The 18915-nt window shown below is 41.5% G+C and overlaps 1 protein-coding gene across 6 annotated transcripts in view; it reads right to left on the minus strand.

Moving 5' to 3' along the window:
• The window catches only part of LOC147672943 (FYVE, RhoGEF and PH domain-containing protein 5-like), a 488188-nt gene that overhangs the window by 206910 nt on the left and 262363 nt on the right, over window positions 1-18915 (minus strand). The gene's annotated exons all lie outside the window — the stretch shown is intronic.

Genomic DNA, 18915 nt, shown 5'->3' on the forward strand with positions numbered 1-18915 from the left:
CAATCAGCCTGATCGATACCTCCCAAAAAATATTCGGCAGGCTGGCTTTAAACAAAATTCTTGATTGGGAATGTAACAACGAGATCTTGTCCCACTTGCAGGCAGGGTTTAGAACTTCAATCAGCACGGTCGACCAGGTACTACATTTTTCCATGTTATACTGGAAGACCGTGCTGATTGGAAATGGAAGGCTATATGCCGCTTTTATAGATCTAAGAGCGGCATTCGACCTGGTTCCCTGCTCTACTCTATGGAGAGTCCTTAGTGGCATAGGCTGCTGGTAAAAAGACTCCACAAGCAAAATTACGCACAGATCAGGTGGGGGAATCCTGGGAATGTTACGCCGCAGTTCCCAGTGGAAACTGGAGTCCGTCAGGGCTGCGTCCTGGCGCCGACTCTATTTTCCCTATATATTAACAATGTGGCAAAAATTGTAATTGATTCTAATATCGATGCACCGATTCTTGCTGGTGCAAAAGTCCCTATTTTAATGTTTGCCGACGATTGCCTTTTAGTCTCAAAAACCCCTAGCGGGCTTCAAAATGGTCTGAAACTTTTTGTAGACTTTTGTACCGCTCGGGGTTTGGAAGTAAACGTCAAGAAATCACAGTTCATGACTTTTAACGCCTCTAAATCCTTTAAGGGCACTGTGAATATGAATTTGCGTCCTTTGGAAAGAGTCCAATCCTTTACTTATCTGGGTGTGTGTATTGATCGTAATTTGACATGAAAACAACAAATTGAACTATCCACCCTAAGACACAGACAGTTAACTGGAGCTTTGTGTCTGGAACATCAGAAGTCCCTTACCAAGCCAATATCCCCGGTACTGGCGGTTTATAATGGTAAAGCAGTTAGCTCCGCCTTGTACGAGGTCGAAATCTGGGGATGTGAATGTCCTAGGGGGATGACAATCTCTGAAAATTCCTTCTTAGGGAACCTAATCAAGTTACCCCAGAGTACCCCCTTGAAACCTCTATTTTATGACCTAGGGTTATCCCCAATAGCGCTCATAGCATCCTTTCGCCCAGTCTTATATTGGAGGAGGATCTGGACCACTCCGGAGCTTGAGATTTATGGAAGGGGCCTGCTTGATATTATTCGTAGTGACATCTTTCATAAGATCAAGTGGTTAGAGCATATTCGGGACCTCTTGTCTAATATGGGTTTGCGGGATCTATGGGAGGACCCCACAAGCTCAAGGTTCCCGCCTAGGAAGACTTTAAAGACCTTGTATTGGCAGTTTGTGGACTCCAGGTCCTATAGGTCTATTGACCCATGGTCTTTGGCCGGTATGTTTTTGGATATCAAGGATGTGCCAAAATTGGAAGCATTCTGGGATGTTATCTCAAAACCCCTTGACCGCAAATTATATTTCCAGTTGAGGATTGGGAGTCTACCAGTAGGGGCATTCACTAGTAGGTGGTCTCCAGAGGCTAAGGTTGTTTGTCCAATATGCTCAGCCTACCCGGAAACTATAGGGCACATGTTATTTGAGTGTCCACTGTATATGGAGCCCAGGAGAATGTGGCTTCGCCCAATGTGCAGGTTAATGGATACCGACCGGGGATCGGTGGCAGTACGCATTATCCGTTCCTGTACTGACACGACAATCTGTAGAGCCGTGGCAACATTTTTGGGCTGGGCCTGGGCAATCAGAAGTAGAATGCTCAAAGATTAATATGTAACCACTGTACACTTAATTAATTCCATAGTTTTATTGGACCCAACTGTGTAATGAACTTATGGGTTTTTATATGTAAATATGTACAAATCTTAAATTTCCACTGTGTAATGAACTTATGGGTTTTTATATGTAAATATGTATACATTTAAATTTTTATTTATATGCCCAAATTACCACTTTGTATGTACTGTTTGCTTTTATGACAATCGTCGAATAAAGCTTGTTTGACTTGTCTTGACTTGACTTGTATAGTCATAAGCACACTTTTCCACTGCCTTGAGTGCTTTCATTGGTTACCGGTTGCCAGAAGATCCACTTTCAAGCTGCTTTGTATCACCAACAAAGCAATACGTGAAACAGAATCACTTTCCATCAGGAGTAAAATCACCAAATACATTCAACATCGGAACCTCCGCTCTAGACTGGCACCTCACCTCCAAATATGACCAAAAAACATAAGTGGCACAGCCTTCTCTGTTCAAGCAGCCACACTATGGAATTCATTACCTCAAAAATAAGATCCACAGATAACTATCTTCTCTTCAGAAGGCTACTCAAGAGCTGGCTGTTCTCAACATACTCAAACACAAATGTACAATATATTCCTGTGCATATAAGCATTTAATATGATTAAATGTATGTATCTAGATATGTGTATTGATTTGTATAAATATGCATAATAATTATGTTTATAAATCTATAGATATGCTGTAGGTCTGCTTAACAAATGTACATATTACTTATGGCTATATTATTCTATGCTTAACATGTATATAGGTCACTGCATAGTTTTCATAAAAGTTACATGATTAGATACTTATGGTTATCCATTTATCAATCTATCACAAAATAATTCTATCATGACTATCTACATTAGCTTTACTATTGAACTAGTGAAAAGAAAAAAAAGAAAACTACACACACAAATACATTAGCTTAAAGTGCAGCAAACCTGGGAGTCTGAGGTTATTAAATACAATGTAAATCTTGATATTTTACCTTCCTTATACATATTTACCGTCCATGTATTTATGTATCTATATATTTATTACTTTACTCCTACTGTTAAAAAAAACATTTGCGTCTCCCCAATGCACTACCCTTTGTTTCACCCTAAACCTCTCTAAGTATATCGTCTTCCTCCACTCTCGGACTCATCCCAACCCTCGTTCTACTACTATGATCCCCAAAAAACCCATTCTACTACTATGATCTACAAAATTACCCTTTCTAGATTCTTTCGTCCTCTATCCCTTATTGCATCACCCCAAACTTCATTTTACTATACATATCTCTAAAACAACCCTTTCTAAATTCTTCCCTCATGTATCCCTCCTTAGACCTTATTTTACTACTAGGACCTCCCTACTACTGTGATTCCCAATCAACACTTTCTAGACTCTTCACTCTTCTATCCCTCCATTATTTTTTTCAACTCAACTAAAACACTCACATGTCCACCACTCAAATGAATTTGCCTATACTAAATCACCGCTAATCCTTTTGTGTTCCCGGAATAGCATGCTCTTCACCGAAAAGGGCTTCAAATGCCTGGTAAGGGGTAATAAGCACCATATAAATAAAATTACAAGTACAATCTGAAAGCTCTACCAGTTTAACCCCTTCGATGCTGATGACGAGCTGAGCCCGTCATCAGCCACGGGGGGCGTGTGCGGATGACGAGCTGAGCTCGTCATCTAACGCGGCTTTTAGAAAAAAGCCGCGTAGGGGAAAAATAACCACCGCAGCGATGGGGTTAAGGGCACTTCCAAACAAGGCTTGCTGCAAGATCTGAGCGTTCTGCTAGGTCTGTACCATTTAAACCTGGGATGAAGAGGACAGGCGGCTGGCAAAAATATAGCTTTTTGCACATAGCATTAAAGCTTTTTTTTTTTTTTTTTTTTTTTTTATTGTCCTCATTTTCGCCCTTGGTGATCAACTAGTGGCATGTAGAAGCGATCTTACTGTCTCAGATAAACTGGAAGGAGCTCCGGGGAGTGCAGCTTTAATTGCCCCTCAGTAAGTAGTATCGTATTCCGACAAAGCCACCTTGAAATAACCATATGGGACGCATGCTGCGTTCATATACCCATCATGTTGGAATATATTGGGTATAGTCGAACAGAAAAAGAAGAGGATGCCAAGCAGCTTAATCATTGGACCTTGGGGAAAAAAAAACAAAACAAAAAAAAACCCCAAGATCAACCAAAACTCTTTACCAATTTAGCAGACTCCAGAATTTTCTCTTGCTTTGATTTCCGTATCTTAAGAGGTCCATCTTTGATGTTTGTAGAACTGACCTTTGCCAATCCAGCAAGATTGGAGGTGATGGATCTTTCCATTTTTTACATATTTCCCTCCTTGCCAACAAGATACAGAAGAAAAGTAAGTTTTTTGCTGGACCATGAAACTCTGGAGAAATTCCAAAAATAACAAGAGCAGGTGTTAAAGTTAGTGGAGATCCTAAAGAGGTGGATATTGAAATCGAGACAGAGTTCCAAAATGGTGTTAGCAGTGGGCATTCCAAGAACATGTGTAAGTCCGAAGCATCTGCCAAACCACATTTAGGGCATAAAACGTGCGTGTTATCTGTAAACTTCGACAGGCGTTGGGGGGAATAGTAGGCCCTATGTAGAGTGAACAGATGATTACGGCGTAACCAAGATGGTTTTACTATGTTCCACATAATTTTAAATGAATCATGCCACATATTCTCAACACTAATACCAGTCATATGTATAGACCATAGCTGATCTGGTAATAGGAACTCACCCTCTGCTTCATCCAATAACATATTGTACCATAATGAGACTTCTTTCTGAAATGGGAGTCTATCAGTTAGTAGTGACACTAATGTGCTATCGCCTCCTATCTGAAATCTACCTTTAACACGTGACCTTGCATTTGCCCAACCTTGGATTTGGAGATATTTGAACCTAGAAAACCTAGGCCCCACTTTTGAGCTTAAAATCTCCCATGGTAGTAAACTTCCTTCAACAAAGATGTCCCCCCAAATTACCATGCCCGCCTCACGTAATGGTCTTGCAAGACTATCCAGAAGCCAGCTCGGAGAGCCAGGAGAGTTCCATAGTGGGGCTTTAGCAGAATAGTAGTCAATTTTAAGGGTACACCTAAGTTTAGTCCATGTTCTGCATGCATCTCTGAGCACCTTTAGTTTTATTTTCTTAAAAAACTTCGGGTCCCCAAATTTAAACAAAAATTCATGATCTGCCACTTTTTCTCCTCTAAGTAATGCAGCAAACATGTGTCCACAGGCCAAATTTATAGGGGATTTTAACAGCATCCTGACATGGGACATTTGAAAAGCCCACCCATAAAGTTGTAAATCAGGCGCAGCCAAACCTCCCTTCTCTCTGCGACGCCTGATCTTCTTCCACGAGATTCTTGGGTTATGGTTATTCCAAATAAAAGAACGTATATCACTTTGGAGCTTGGTTAACATTTTGGAATCAAAAAAAAGGGGAATGGTATTGAATAAAAACGTGATCTTGGGTAAGATCGTCATTTTCACTTGATTAGATCTACCCAATAGAGATAGCGGCAAGGTGGACCATGATTTCATTTGCCTACGACATTCTTTAGATATAAGTGAAAAATTTGCTGGAGCAATCTCATCTATGTTTTTATATATATTCAAACCCAAGTATCGAAGGACTGAACTTATCTGGGCTCCCACTACGGGCTCAGGGTCATTCCAGACCATAATATCTGTCTTGGCTGCGTTAACTTCATATCCTGATACTGCTCCAAACTCTTTAGCCAACATAATTAGTGTTGGAAATGGTGATCTTAACTCGGATGTAAAAATAAGAAGGTCATCTGCATATAAAGCGACCTTCCTCTCCCACCCTTCAAACACAAAAGATTTGATATTACTATTGTCCCGAATTTTTTGTGCAAAAGGCTCTATATAGAGATCAAACAGGAGGGGGGAGAGGGGGCATCCCTGTCGGGTTCCCCGAGTGATATTAAAAGGGTCCGATAGTTCGCCATTAACAAGTAAAGATGCTGATGGATTCTTATACAGGAGTTTGATTGTACGTCTAAATTTGCTACCTAAATTAAATTTTTCTAGTACCTCTGACAAGTAAACCCAGTTAACTCTATCAAATGCCTTGGTTGCATCCAAGGTCATTACAGCTAGAGGAAGTGATGTCACCGTCGCCATATCAATAGCACCTATTAGATCATATGTCAGTTCATATAGTTGCCGCCCCCTTACAAAACCCTTTTGATCCGTGTGCAGGATGTTTGTTGCAACTGCGCCTAACCTATTCGCAAGTATAGAAGTAAAGATTTTGTAGTCTGTGTTCAGAATGGAAATTGGTCTATAAGACCCACAGTTTAGCGCTGATTTACCTGGTTTTAATATCAATGTAATTGATGCATTATCCCATGATTTAGGGGGGGGGGCATCCCTTCAAGGAGGATCTTATTAAAAAGCTCTGCCAAAAAAGGAATAATGACTGGAGATAGGGCTTTATAAATTTCCGATGGCAAACCATCGGGGCCTGATGCTTTACCCTTTTTACTACTGGCCACCACTCGCTTAACTTCCTCTTGTGATATCGGGTCATCTAGTTTATTGCTTTGTTCTGATGTCAGAGCGGGAAGGGAAATTTCTGCCAGCCAATCTTCAACCTGTTTTGGCTCCACCTGAATATCTTCACAATAGATGTTACTAAAAAAGTCACGGAGCGTTCTCCTGATATCCACATCAGTAGAAACTATAATGCCGTCAGTCGTGATAGAGTTGATGTTATTGCGGATTAGTTCAGTCTTTGATTTCCATGCGAGCAATTTACTGGCACCTTCGCCATATTCGAAGTGTGCCAGTTTACTGGCTTCCCATCTCTCTTGAACCCTAGTATTTAATATTGAGCTTAATTCTCCTTTCAAGATGGTCATTTTATTCTGCTTTTCCTGAACCGTAGGAGAACTGGAATCAGAGTGTCTAGTTATGTCTGCTTGGAGATTAGCTAACTCTGATTCTAATGAATTTACTGCTTCTCTATAGATTTTATTCTTATAGGATACCTTGTTCTTTATCTGGCCCCTTAAGAAAGCCTTAAGTGCATCCCATATGACGTCTGGAGAGGCTGATCCTATATTATCATCCAGAAAAAACTGGACCTCAATCTTAAGGGCGTCAATGATATTAGATGATGACAGTAATGAACGGTCAAACGACCAATTACTTACTCGCTTCTTTGGAAATCCTTCCAGATCTAAGAGAATTGCTGCATGATCTGAAAGATGAAAGGGTAAATGGGATACTGATTTAACCTGGTGCACTAAAGACTGGCTGATCAGGATAAAATCAATACGAGATTGGTGATGAAACCGATAATTCCGAAAAGTAACTCCTCTTTGTAGACCATGCATTGTTCTCCAGATATCATTGTAACCTAGCTGCTTCATATTGTCCTGCAAGTATGCCCTTGTTTTGGACAAGACTTTGGCTCTATTGGATGGAGATTTATCCATTACAGGATCTAGAACTATATTAAAGTCACCTGCTAGGATGACTGGATCCGGGTATGAATATAGATGTGAAAAAAGAACTTTCAGTGCCGATGGATCATCCTGATTAGGACCGTAGTATCCTGTTATAGTTATTGGAGCGCCATATATTATGGCTGACACTATTGCCCACCGTCCTCCTGGGTCTACAAGGTTCGAGAGCAGTCTTGCTTTAATAGATTTTCTAAATAGGATTGCTACACCTCTAGTGTGTGTTGTTTGTGTCGTATTTATACAGGCATCAATCCATCTATTTCTCTTAACCAATATCTGTACTTCTGGATCAGTCAAATGTGTCTCCTGAATTACCATGATATGTGCGGTTGAATCTCGAAGATATTGCATGATATTATTTTTCCTGGGGCAAGTCCGTAAACCATTGGTATTCCAGGAGAGAATGGATAGTTTACTCATACTTACTCATTAATATACTGATTCCAGCTCCTCAATCTTACCGCTCCCCCAAAAAAGAAAAAAGGCTCTGTAGTCCATATGCCCCCGCTAGAGACAGTTATAGCTAAGGCAGCTCTTACCAGTGACCAAGTTAAACATAAAACCAAAATACTGCGAAAAAAAGGACTCTTTTTTGATTTTTTCTTCTGCAACCCCCCCCAGTGCCCCTGTCTACCACCCCCTGACCCCTGGGAAACCCTTGTTTTATCTATCTGGAAAAAAATCCAGAAGATAGCACTCTGTTGTGGACTCCCTATCTAGTTATGGTCGAGTAATTTAAAAAAAAAAAAAAAAAAGCAACAAAATGGATATAATGGATAGAATTATCACCCCAAAGGAATGTGTTAAAACTAAAATATGTGCTCTTTACCTAAGCCCTTTCGTTTTATTCATATGTGTAATACACTACTTTGTTATGTGTTAGGTACGTAACCTTAATCATTTTTTTTATTTTTATTTTTTCCTTCTTTCTTTCCTTCCTTTCCCTTTTGAATTATTTATTTATTTATATGTGTATAGACAATTTTTTTTTCCTTTTTTTTTTCTCTTTTTTGTTTTCCTTTTTTTCCCCCCTTTCTTTTTTCCTTTAACCTCCCCCTTTTCTTGTCTCTTTTTTTTTTCTTTTTCTTGTCTAATTGAGAATTCTTTTTTCTATTACCCTACCTCTAGTTCAAGGTACGAACCGAATCAAACCGAAAAAAGAAGAGAGAAAACTACCTCTCATTTTTTTCCCCCCTTTCTCCTCTTTCTCTACCTATAGTGAGCAGTAGCTCATCCGCTGCTTGCACTGATCTTATATTGTGCATAGTGTTATTATACATTACTCTCATTGCAGCAGGAAAAATCAATTGAGCAGTTGCACCATAGCTTCTAAAGGCCTCCAGCCTTTTTCCAAACTCCCATTGTTTGTCTAATGTGGTTCTAGACAGGTCAGATCTTACTTGAAAATTGAATCCCTTTGCCGTTACAGTTTTCTGTTTTAAGGCCAGGTTAAGAATAGTTTCTTTAAGGGAGTATGTAAGAAAATTGACCAGAATTTTTCTGGGTTTGGTTCTTTGAGGGTTTTTCCTAAAAGGCTCTCTGTGTATGCGCTGGATATCTAACGCCAATTCTTCTTCAGATTGATCCAGTCTTAGCGCCTCCTTCAACAGTGAGATAACATACTGGTGGGGGAACATGGCGGCGGCCGCTTGAGCCGCTGTAGCGCTTTGTGTGTGCTCTCCCAGTATGTGCTACTTCTGGTCGGTTTCCTGATGCGGTTTTAAGGCGGAATACTTAATCTGCGGACCCCCGACACCCCAGCACAATAATGGAGCGGTAGCTGACTGATAAAAATTCACGAGTGGAATCAGCGTTTTTTCCATTACCTGCCCGATGGGATTAGAGAGGGCGGGTTCTTTCGCAAGCGCGAGTGCCGAGGCAGTGGAGAAGGTTCACCCGGCTTGCAGCAAGAAGCTTGTCTCCGTGAGCTGTGGGCGTACCATACTGCTGAGAAGCGATCTGGTGTGGAGCTTGGCCGCCCTGGAGCTAAGACGAGGGCGCCGAATTCGTGGCTTGCTTCCCGGACGCCGGGGGATAGTTGCAGTCACAGAAGCGGAGACGCCCGTATCGCCTGATGAGACGTCGAACGTAGGGGAGGCACTATTGCTCCAGGAGCGGAGGGAGCAGAGGGAGCAGAGGGAAGGCGGAAGCAGTGGTAGTAACAGTGATGCCGAGGGTAAGACAGCTGATAACACGAGAGGCGACCTGAATAAAACCAGGACCAGTAAAATCAGCAAAGGAGCACTAAATAAATCTAAAAGCAAAAATAAAAATAAAATATCTTGCCCTCGGGATGCCATTGCTCCCTCAAGTGCTGACTCGAGTTTATCCACAGGGGGTTGTGTAGCCGGCTTGAGATGGGATGGTGAACCGGCAATTAAAACAGTGGAACCTGAGAAAAACGATCATCTCTCTAGTGACAATAAAAAGCCCTCCTCGTATCTAATCGGGCAGGTTAAAGCAAAGCGTGCATACACGCGTAAATCTGCCAAAGGGGCAAAAGCATCTAAGAATCAGAACGCCACCTCAGTTTCTAGAATTACTCCATCATTGAGGTCTTATTTTAAAGTAGTACCACAAATAGTACTATTATCAGACCGGTCAGACAGGTCAGAAAAGAATCCAGAAGGCAATATCGAATTTAAGGGTCCGATAACTTCCGAGGATTTGATTAATAAAAACGACTCTCCATTAGAGATGGCGACGGGGGGCTCTGATATGTCCACAAACCCTGGAGCAAGGGTGGTAGATGGCAGTGATATAGAGAGTTCATCAAGACAATTGCCACCTCTGGCTTTGGTTTTGGCACCCCCATTGGCTCCTCCTCTTGCGCTGTCTTCATTAGCTGGCTTAAGTCTACAGGATTCAGCAGGTTTACAGGATTCCACACAAAGAGTTGCAGCTACTAATGCAGAACTGATTACTACTTTGCAAGCATCTTTTCAGGAGATGTTTACCTCTTTATCAGTGGATATTAAAAAGGGATTTGAAACCTCAGCAGCTAACCAAGCAGACATTAGGTGTTTTTGCGAAAGCTTAGACAAAAAATTAAGCGACCTATCAATGAGAACAGAGACATTAGAGGACAGAGTGACAGGCCTGTCCATATATCTAGACGAAGCTAAGTCCAATATTGTCACTCTTAGAAAAGAAGATCAAGTTCTCTCAGAACGGATGGAGACGCTTGAGAATAATGCTCGCAGGAACAACCTTCGCTTAATGAATATTCCAGAGGATAAAGAAGGCTCAGACATCAAGCAGTATGTTATCTCACTGTTGAAGGAGGCGCTAAGACTGGATCAATCTGAAGAAGAATTGGCGTTAGATATCCAGCGCATACACATAGCATTAAAGCTTAAACATATGCCATTACTTCACCGGAAATCATTGAAGTTAATTGAGGGGATGAAATGGCTTTTCTGCGTTTTAGACCGAGAACTAATATTGCTGCAAAAGATTGCATAAGCTGAAGTTTTTGAGACGAATATTTGGGCAGATCTCTGCAGACAGAGTTACAGTAGCCTATCTAATCAAAAATGAAAGCATTCAGGATTAGATTTTATGTGAAAAAGAAACAAGATTAAGTATACGTTGTAACGTCAGCAGCAGAAAAAGACATATAGAATTATAGATAGGTAACAGTGAATTAAGGGGATGGTTTTCAGAGAGGAGTTCTGATTGTTGCCATCAAATATGCAAGCGCAAGTTGTCTATGATGTCACTCAGAACCCAGAGGTGAAAAACATCCCTTTCATTCCCTTTTTACCCATCTCTAAGTTTATGTTATGTATGACCCCCAAAATCCTCTGCCTTGCTTTCAACTACTTCACAGTAACAGAAGAGTAATGGGGAAAGCCATACAGAACATGGCCTCGGTTATTTATCACTGTCCAAAAATGGTTAAAATAAAATATCTTTCCTGCCATTCTTGACCAACCAGCAGCACCTTCCCTGCTTTTCTTCCCCCTCCTGCAGCCATGCTTTTGCTTTCAGTCAAAGCAGACACGCAGGGCTGCACTGACAGGCTCTCAGAGAGCCCTGTCAGCCTGGCCTGAGAGGCCTTTATGACATCACCACAGTGGGTAACCAGTTTTGTTATCGACTGTTGCTATGTCATAGCAGTGGGTAATGAGATTCAGAAAACTGAAATAAATGTTGGAGGCTCTCTATGAGAGCCATACATAACAAGTATTTACTTTACCACAGCCGATACCTTGGCAGGCAAGTCCAGAGGGACAGAGATATGTCAATCTTTAAGCCCAGATATTTCACAAAATATATCAGAGAAGATCTGGGGTCTATAGATGCAGGATAGAAATGAATGTCCGGGAAATAAAGGGTAAAGAGGACTGAGAATCTCTGGTTGATCTCTATTGAGCATGAGGCGGTGGTTCCTCATCCAGCATTCTGGCTTTCTAAAAAATCTAAGGGTCACCGGGACTTGATTCGTTCTTCGACAGTAATCATATGCTGGGCATCACTGAAGTGAAATATTTTGTCTATGCTCAAGAACTCCGATTCTGATAGCACAAGTCCAGAAGATTACGGGAATGCGGTATAAGGTAAGGCCATGATAAGCCAACCAATAACGTGTGGAGGTTTAGGAGTTCATTTTTTGTGTATGGACTCAGAACAAATCAAGTCCCAGTGACCTTTGGTTTTTAAATGACTATATGAATATTTAGCTACCTATGGCTCCCACTTTACTTGAAATTTATTCTATCAGTTGTCCTCAGTCTTAAAAAGGTTTGATAGGATGTAACACCGGTTGGCTGCACTGATTTAGCGCTGGGACGCCCGTCGCTGGGTCAGCCATGCGCTCTACAAATCAGATAACATAACATTGACCTAAGTAACCAGATGTTTGTCTTCAACAACTTCACTATTGTGAGGACATGTGATGAAGGAAAATAAATTGAAATTTATGGGCTGCGCTTCTTTCCTATCAGAGACTTATGACCATTTTGTAACGGATTTTAAGTGTGCTCCACCCTTTTAGTTTTCCGTATAGGGGAAGCATTATTTGGAAACTTATATTCGACAGAAAGTCAGAGAACTGTGTTAGGGCTTTCCTCCTTCTTCTTTGAATCAGCTCAGCAGTGTCTGATGACCATGGCCACTAGAATTATGCGGCAGGGGAGTGTCAAATTATGTGGCAGGGTTGACTAAAGTATGCAGCACCAAAGGCATATTTTTGTCATAGTATTACCTCAATATTTTGAATTTTATGAACTTGTAAACACTGTCTGGGCATAGATTGTACCTCATTAGTACCAGTTAACCACCCAAATATAGCAATAAGCAACAGAAGGGGGGCCAGTCAACCTTTGCCAATGGATTTGCACCGTGCATCAACATGTGTTGCTGTGGTTTTAGTTACTTTTAAACTGTTTTAGCTAGAAACAAGTTTGTTTGTGTAAAATTCTGCTGATTGTGGAGCAGATGAAGGATTATGAGGCAAATCCATATTTATGTGGAAAAAACAACATGGCCACACAATCGCATAATTCTAGTGGCCCTGCTCATGATGTACCATTTCAAAGGGTCTTAAGAGATCTACCAAAACCAATGCAACCGTAATATTCTCATGGATGCAGCGGTGTAGATTTATAGATCATCAAGTAAATGCCTTTGCCGCCAACTTAGTTCCTTGGCCTGAGTGAAACCCCATCTGGGCATGGGATTATTTGTTTCAATGAAGGGCAGTTGTTAAAAAACAGTTTTTTCAACAATATAGCCAGATAATGTAGCTGGGATATGGAAGGATAACTAGCTGGCTTGTATGAGTCAAGTGATGATTTCTTTAGAAGAGGTGTAACACTGGCCACTTTCAGAGCATTAGGGATAAGACCAGAAGGCAATGAGACATTAATAATAGCTCTCACCTGATACTGCTCCAATAAAATCAGACTATTAAAAAAATATTGCATGGACAGGGTCCAGTGGAGAACTTGAGCGTTTGCTATGCAACGCTAGTAAAGTAAAATCTGTGAGGGGTAAAACGAGATAAAGAATTGACTGGTACTGGAAGCTGGACAGAAGAAGGAGGAGGTAAATAAGCTGGTTGGACCTAAAAGGTTGCCTTGATAGAAGAAATCGCACTGATGTAAGAGAAAGTGATTTGATCACATTTTCCTTCTGAAAGGGACGGTTCCTGTTCTTTAGGCGCATCTCTCCTATCACTTTCCTGATAACTGCAAAGATGGCAGTAGCTATATTAAAGACTTTAAAGACATTACCTGAATTGAACAACTACCTTCGTAATAGTCCATTTATAGATATAGTTCGAGCTTCGCCATTCTAATCTCAAGTGAGGGTAGTAATTGTGCCAATGATGGCGCTTTAATGCTACTCATTCCTCCGTAAATCAATAAGTGGGATGTGATTGTTTTAGAAATTTCTGTCTTTTTGGTGCAATACGGTCTAACTCCATATTGAGTTGGCCATAGAAAAAAATATTGAGGTGTCAGAGACTTCTTGGTCTGTATTACCTAAAAAATGTGATATCCTTGAGGCCGGCGGCCATCTCTAAATTTGGCAGGTGGAGTAAAGGCAGATGTAAAGTCCTCCATCACCCTGTCTGCCAAACCCAAATACACTAGACCCTCTGTCTAGTGTGTGACAGTGGGCGAAAAAACTATAGTTTGGAATGCCACTGAAGTGATTGCCACTGATTAGACTATTTGCAAACATTCGTCCCATCAACTTTTGGGTGTTTGTTTGCCGGTAGCATGCCTTGGAACTTAAGACTGGTACAGCTTGACAAGTCTACTACTTCCCATGTTTGAGAAGTCCAAAAAGAAGTACATTTGCATACATTCAGGGAGTACTTCCAGGGATGCAGATTTTCTACTTTTTTGTAAACCTGCCTCTATCTATAGTTTAGTCCCTTATCCAAAAATGAAAAATATAAAATCTCTGAGTGAAATTAGGACAGGACAAAAAAGAACACAGACATAGCAGAGCCCCACACATGGCCCCCACACTAAGCCAAAAAAGCATTTATTTGGGGGTAGTCTCCCCCCCCCCCCCAACACCCCCCTACAGCTACACCCCTGCTCTCGGGCTTTGGACAGCTGCCATGTCTCTGAGGAATGATTCATAATATCTTACAGACTAAGGGTAGAAAAGTTATCCATTAGGTTACAAAGATATCACAGGTTCAAGCTTGGGAAAGAAAAGCTTCCCCTCTGGCTTCATGCATGCCTTTCAGGCTCAGGCGGCCATCCTTTTGGTTACAGAGATCTTACAAACTGAGGGCCCGATTCACAGAACTAGCTTAAGACAAAATCCTAAACTTACTACCATTTTGGTATTCACAGAAGGCACTTACTCATTTCGGTATTCACAGATTTTAGGAATCCTAACTTTCGGACTCCTAAATGTCTTCTGTGAATACCGAAAGTCTTAAAGTTAGGATTTTTCTCAGTTTAGGAGTAGTAAAGTTAGGACTCCTAACTTTAGGACTCCTAAATGCCTTCTGTGAATAACAAAAGTCTTAAAGTTAGGATTTTTCTCAGTTTAGGAGTAGTAAAGTTAGGACTCTCAACTTCTGTGAATACCGAAATGAGTAAGTGCCTTCTGTGAATACCAAAATGAGTAAGTGCCTTTTGTGAATACCAAAATGGTAGTAAGTTTAGGATTTTGTCTTAAGTTAGTTCTGTGAATCGAGCCCTATCAAATCAGAGTCGGTGCTCAGTTTATAGAGTTTGCACGGGTCGGTATTTCAGCCACTGAGCTATTTTGCATCTTACCCAAATGTTCTTAGACTTTGTAGAGCAGACCTATCCTTTCAGATTTTGTAAATCGTTTAATCTAAGGCTTCATACAGAAGAACTATGCATACGTGCCACAGATGCACTGGGCTCTGTTATCTCTTTTCACATACTTACAAACTTCAATGGCAAACCCTTAGGTTATAGAGAACTGAGAAATTGGAGCTGCCCTTCAGACTGAGTGAATACCCGAGACAGAATCACTACAATGAAAGTTGCACAAGCCTACCAGGCTTTGTACTGCAAACCTGATCCTAAAATTATAGAGCTCACTCAGGGAGAGGTATTATACATACAAATATTCCTGAAGTTACACAGATTTTACAGGCTTCATGCAGCTAAGTAACCTCATAGTGTACACGTACTTTACCTGCTCTGGCCTATGACGAAAAAGCGCATTATTCATTACAGCGCTTACACAAATACAGCTATTACATGGAAATGTATTTGACTTCCATGCTAAACCTGAAGGTTACACCAAGTTTACATGCTAAGGCCTACTTTTTTTTGTTGCACTTTTATACATGGCAAGTTCAACCTGTAGGCTTTGGAGCACTTTACTTGAGCACCAGTTACATTACACAAGGACACATTTATATTTTAGGCAGGGCAAGATTAAGTGATATGCCCAAATTCACAGGATGTTGAGCCGACATCAGGGCTCTAAACGGGTTCTCCAGTTCCAAAGTCAGCGGCTGTGACCATAGCGTCACATCCTCTCCCTGTGATAACTGGTCTCCCACATTTTCTCACAGATTAGTAAAATCTTGCATGTGCACATGCCTGAAAGCAAAGCTATCTCGTAGGTTACACATCTCTTGTGTGTTTATGCATAGGTACCGGAAGTAGAGAAGTGTGGAGAAGTGTGGCTCAATGGTTAGAGCGGCAGACCCTGATGCAGAGGTCTAGCCCGGGACCAGGGTTTAATTCCCCGCTTCGGCGGGTCTTGGGCTCAAAATTCCACGGACCTGATAATTCTCGCCTCGGTGCCAATTCCAATCATGGAGTCCAACTCTGGGCAATAGCTTGCTTAATCTCCACAACGGCCCCCACAACGCTAAGGATGCCTGACCTCCACCTTGGGGGTGCCCAGGAGTGGACGCCTCACAGGGAAAAGCCAGGATGGGTTCCACAGCGGTGTTCGTACAAGCGCCTTGAGACCCTTGCGGGTGAGTAGTGCGCTATACAAGTATCAATTTACATTTACATTTATAAGTAGGACTGTGGGGGGTGTTCCAGCACTCCCAAAATAACCTGGCTGGAGTTCTGAAGGTGAATGACAAATTGCTGCTTTTTCGTTTAACATATAGATTGGCGTATAGTTATGTTTTTTTTACTGTGAATTGAGGGGAATTTGTAAAGTGATCAATCTGACAATCGTGCTGGAATGAAAATTAAAGGCTGTAGAATGTCATGTTTTGTTTAACGCAAAATAAAATTTGAAATACCTATAAAAAACTGGACGAATATTTCAAAATATATCATCAGTTGAAAAAGTGCAAATGAAGCGATTCTTTGTATGTGAGATGGAAACAAAACTTTTATTACGATCAAAAGAAATCAAGACACATACATCCACAAATGAGGTATATTCACTGAAACCTGGTTTCCACACAATCTCATGTGTGCGCTCTATAGTTTTACCACTAAAACTAAGTGTGCAAAATGAGTGTGAGTGGCAAGTGTTTGTTAATGGCAGTGCATCACCACACGATGCTTTAGAAATATATTTGCAACAGTCTGCTCTGATTAGCAGCCCCAGCTATATACCACACCCATACCAATCGACTGCTTGAATGGGAGTGGCTCATTTGCCACACTTATTCTTTGCGTGGTTTGAACGTTTCACAATACCAATGAGTTCAGTGATCTAACATTGATGACGACCCCCTACTCTGAAAACGGTTTCAGCACCACTGAGGTAGTGGGTGTTGTATAGTGCCTACTGCAAACAGAGTCACTTGTAGGTGCCACCAATTTTAGGTAAATGCAAAAACCACAGTTGATGGACAGAATGCAGAACAATGTCATACATTCACCCCAGTACTGAGATCTGGCCCTGAATCCATCGTTTTTTGCACTCCACACCACCCCAGTTCAGACATGGCCATATGCAAATCAGTCTGACCTTGTGCCTCATGGGAACAGTCCACCCGAACTGCCAAGCCATGCCTTCCCTGGACCGGAAACAAGCTTCCGAGGACCGGTTTCTGGCATTCCAGCTGTCTTCAGCCCGACTTGCTTGAATCCAGTGGTGTGGAGAGCATGGGACTCACGTCTGAGCATACCCATCCCACTCGGGGTGACAAATGCAAAAACCACAGTTGATGGACAGAATGCAGAACAATGTCATACATTCACCCCAGTACAGAGATCTGGGCCTAAATCCATTGTTTTTTTGCACTCCACACCACCCCAGTTCAGACATGGCCATATGCAAATCAGTCTGACCCTGTGCCTCATGGGAACAGTCCAGCCCGAACTGCCAAGCCATGCCTTCCCTGGACCAGAAACAAGCTTCCGAGGACCGGTTTCTGGCATTCCAGCCGTCTTCAGCCTGGCTTGCTTGAATCCAGTGGTGTGGAGAGCATGGGACTCACGTCTGAGCATACCCATGTCACTTGGGGTGACAAATGCAAACACCACAGTTGATGGACAGAATGCAGAACAATGTCATACATTCACCCCAGTACAGAGATCTGGGCCTAAATCCATTGTTTCTTTGACCGGAAACAAGCTTCTGAGGACCGGTTTCTGGCATTCCAGCCGTCTTCAGCCCGGCTTGCCTGAATCCAGTGGTGTGGAGAGCAATACCAATTTTAGGTAGACACAAGAGCTGAGGTATAGTGAGAAAAAGCAATTGGCAGAGGACTACTCTTTTTGGGCGAGTAAAGGAGCTGAGATTGGAACCAAGATTTTTATGTTCGACAGAGTGCAGTTGAGTTGCTACAGGACATACTTCCACTGCGCATCTCAATGATGTGCTTTTCATCCATTTGTGTCCCCTCCATTACTTTCCAAGCATATCAGCCAGATCTCATGGACAATGTAGATTTGCCCCAGCTTTGATGGCCAGAAAATCTAGATTTTGCTGCTGTGAGTAAGCGGCAATAAAGGAGATTGCAATAATGTTAGCCTCCTGTCTTCCCATAAAATCCCCAAACAAGGTGACATATGTCTAGGACACTTTGTTGACCTTATAAAAGCTTCTATAATACTAAAGGTGTCCAGGTGGGTCAGCTTCATGGTAGATTTTCAGGTTATCCCCATACGAACCCTTGAATGAAATTAATTTACGTAGTCAATTGTCAACAAAAGAGTTAAAAATTAAAAGTTATCCATATAAGGTTAATTTCCAAATTATGAAAAGAAATGACATAATTTTATCTACACATTGGTAATTTGAAAAATCTGGCATGAATGATTGAATCCAGCTTTCCTTGTATTACATGATGCTCTCCTTGTTGTTATGTTATCAGCATTTGGATAGCGCATTCCTAATATCTGTGCTGCCTTGTAGCACTACTGGAGACTGGTTCTAGGATTTCTCATTTACCAGAGTCATGGTGGTCTGGTGTCGTATCTCAACATGAAGATTGCTCTGTTCAGTACTGCTTAGCAATTGTTTGTACCGGTTAATAAAACATAACATAATATGTGTATTTGTAAAGCACACGTTCACCCAGAGGTCTTTTGGTGCTGAATAACAGATGTTCATTGTTACCCAACTCAATGGTACTAATTGTATTGACCTCAGATGGATGAAAGGCTGAGTGGACCTGCCAGGATTTGAACCTCTGACGATGAGGTCAAACACAGGCCCCTACAATGGACCCAATAGTCCACTGAGCCACCAGACCCAGCTTTAATAGGATGAGTATAAATAGTTGTATCCTTTGTGGTATAGTATGCGTA

Source organism: Lissotriton vulgaris, assembly GCF_964263255.1.
Source record: "Lissotriton vulgaris chromosome 9 unlocalized genomic scaffold, aLisVul1.2 SUPER_9_unloc_2, whole genome shotgun sequence".
NCBI lineage: Eukaryota > Metazoa > Chordata > Amphibia > Caudata > Salamandridae > Lissotriton > Lissotriton vulgaris.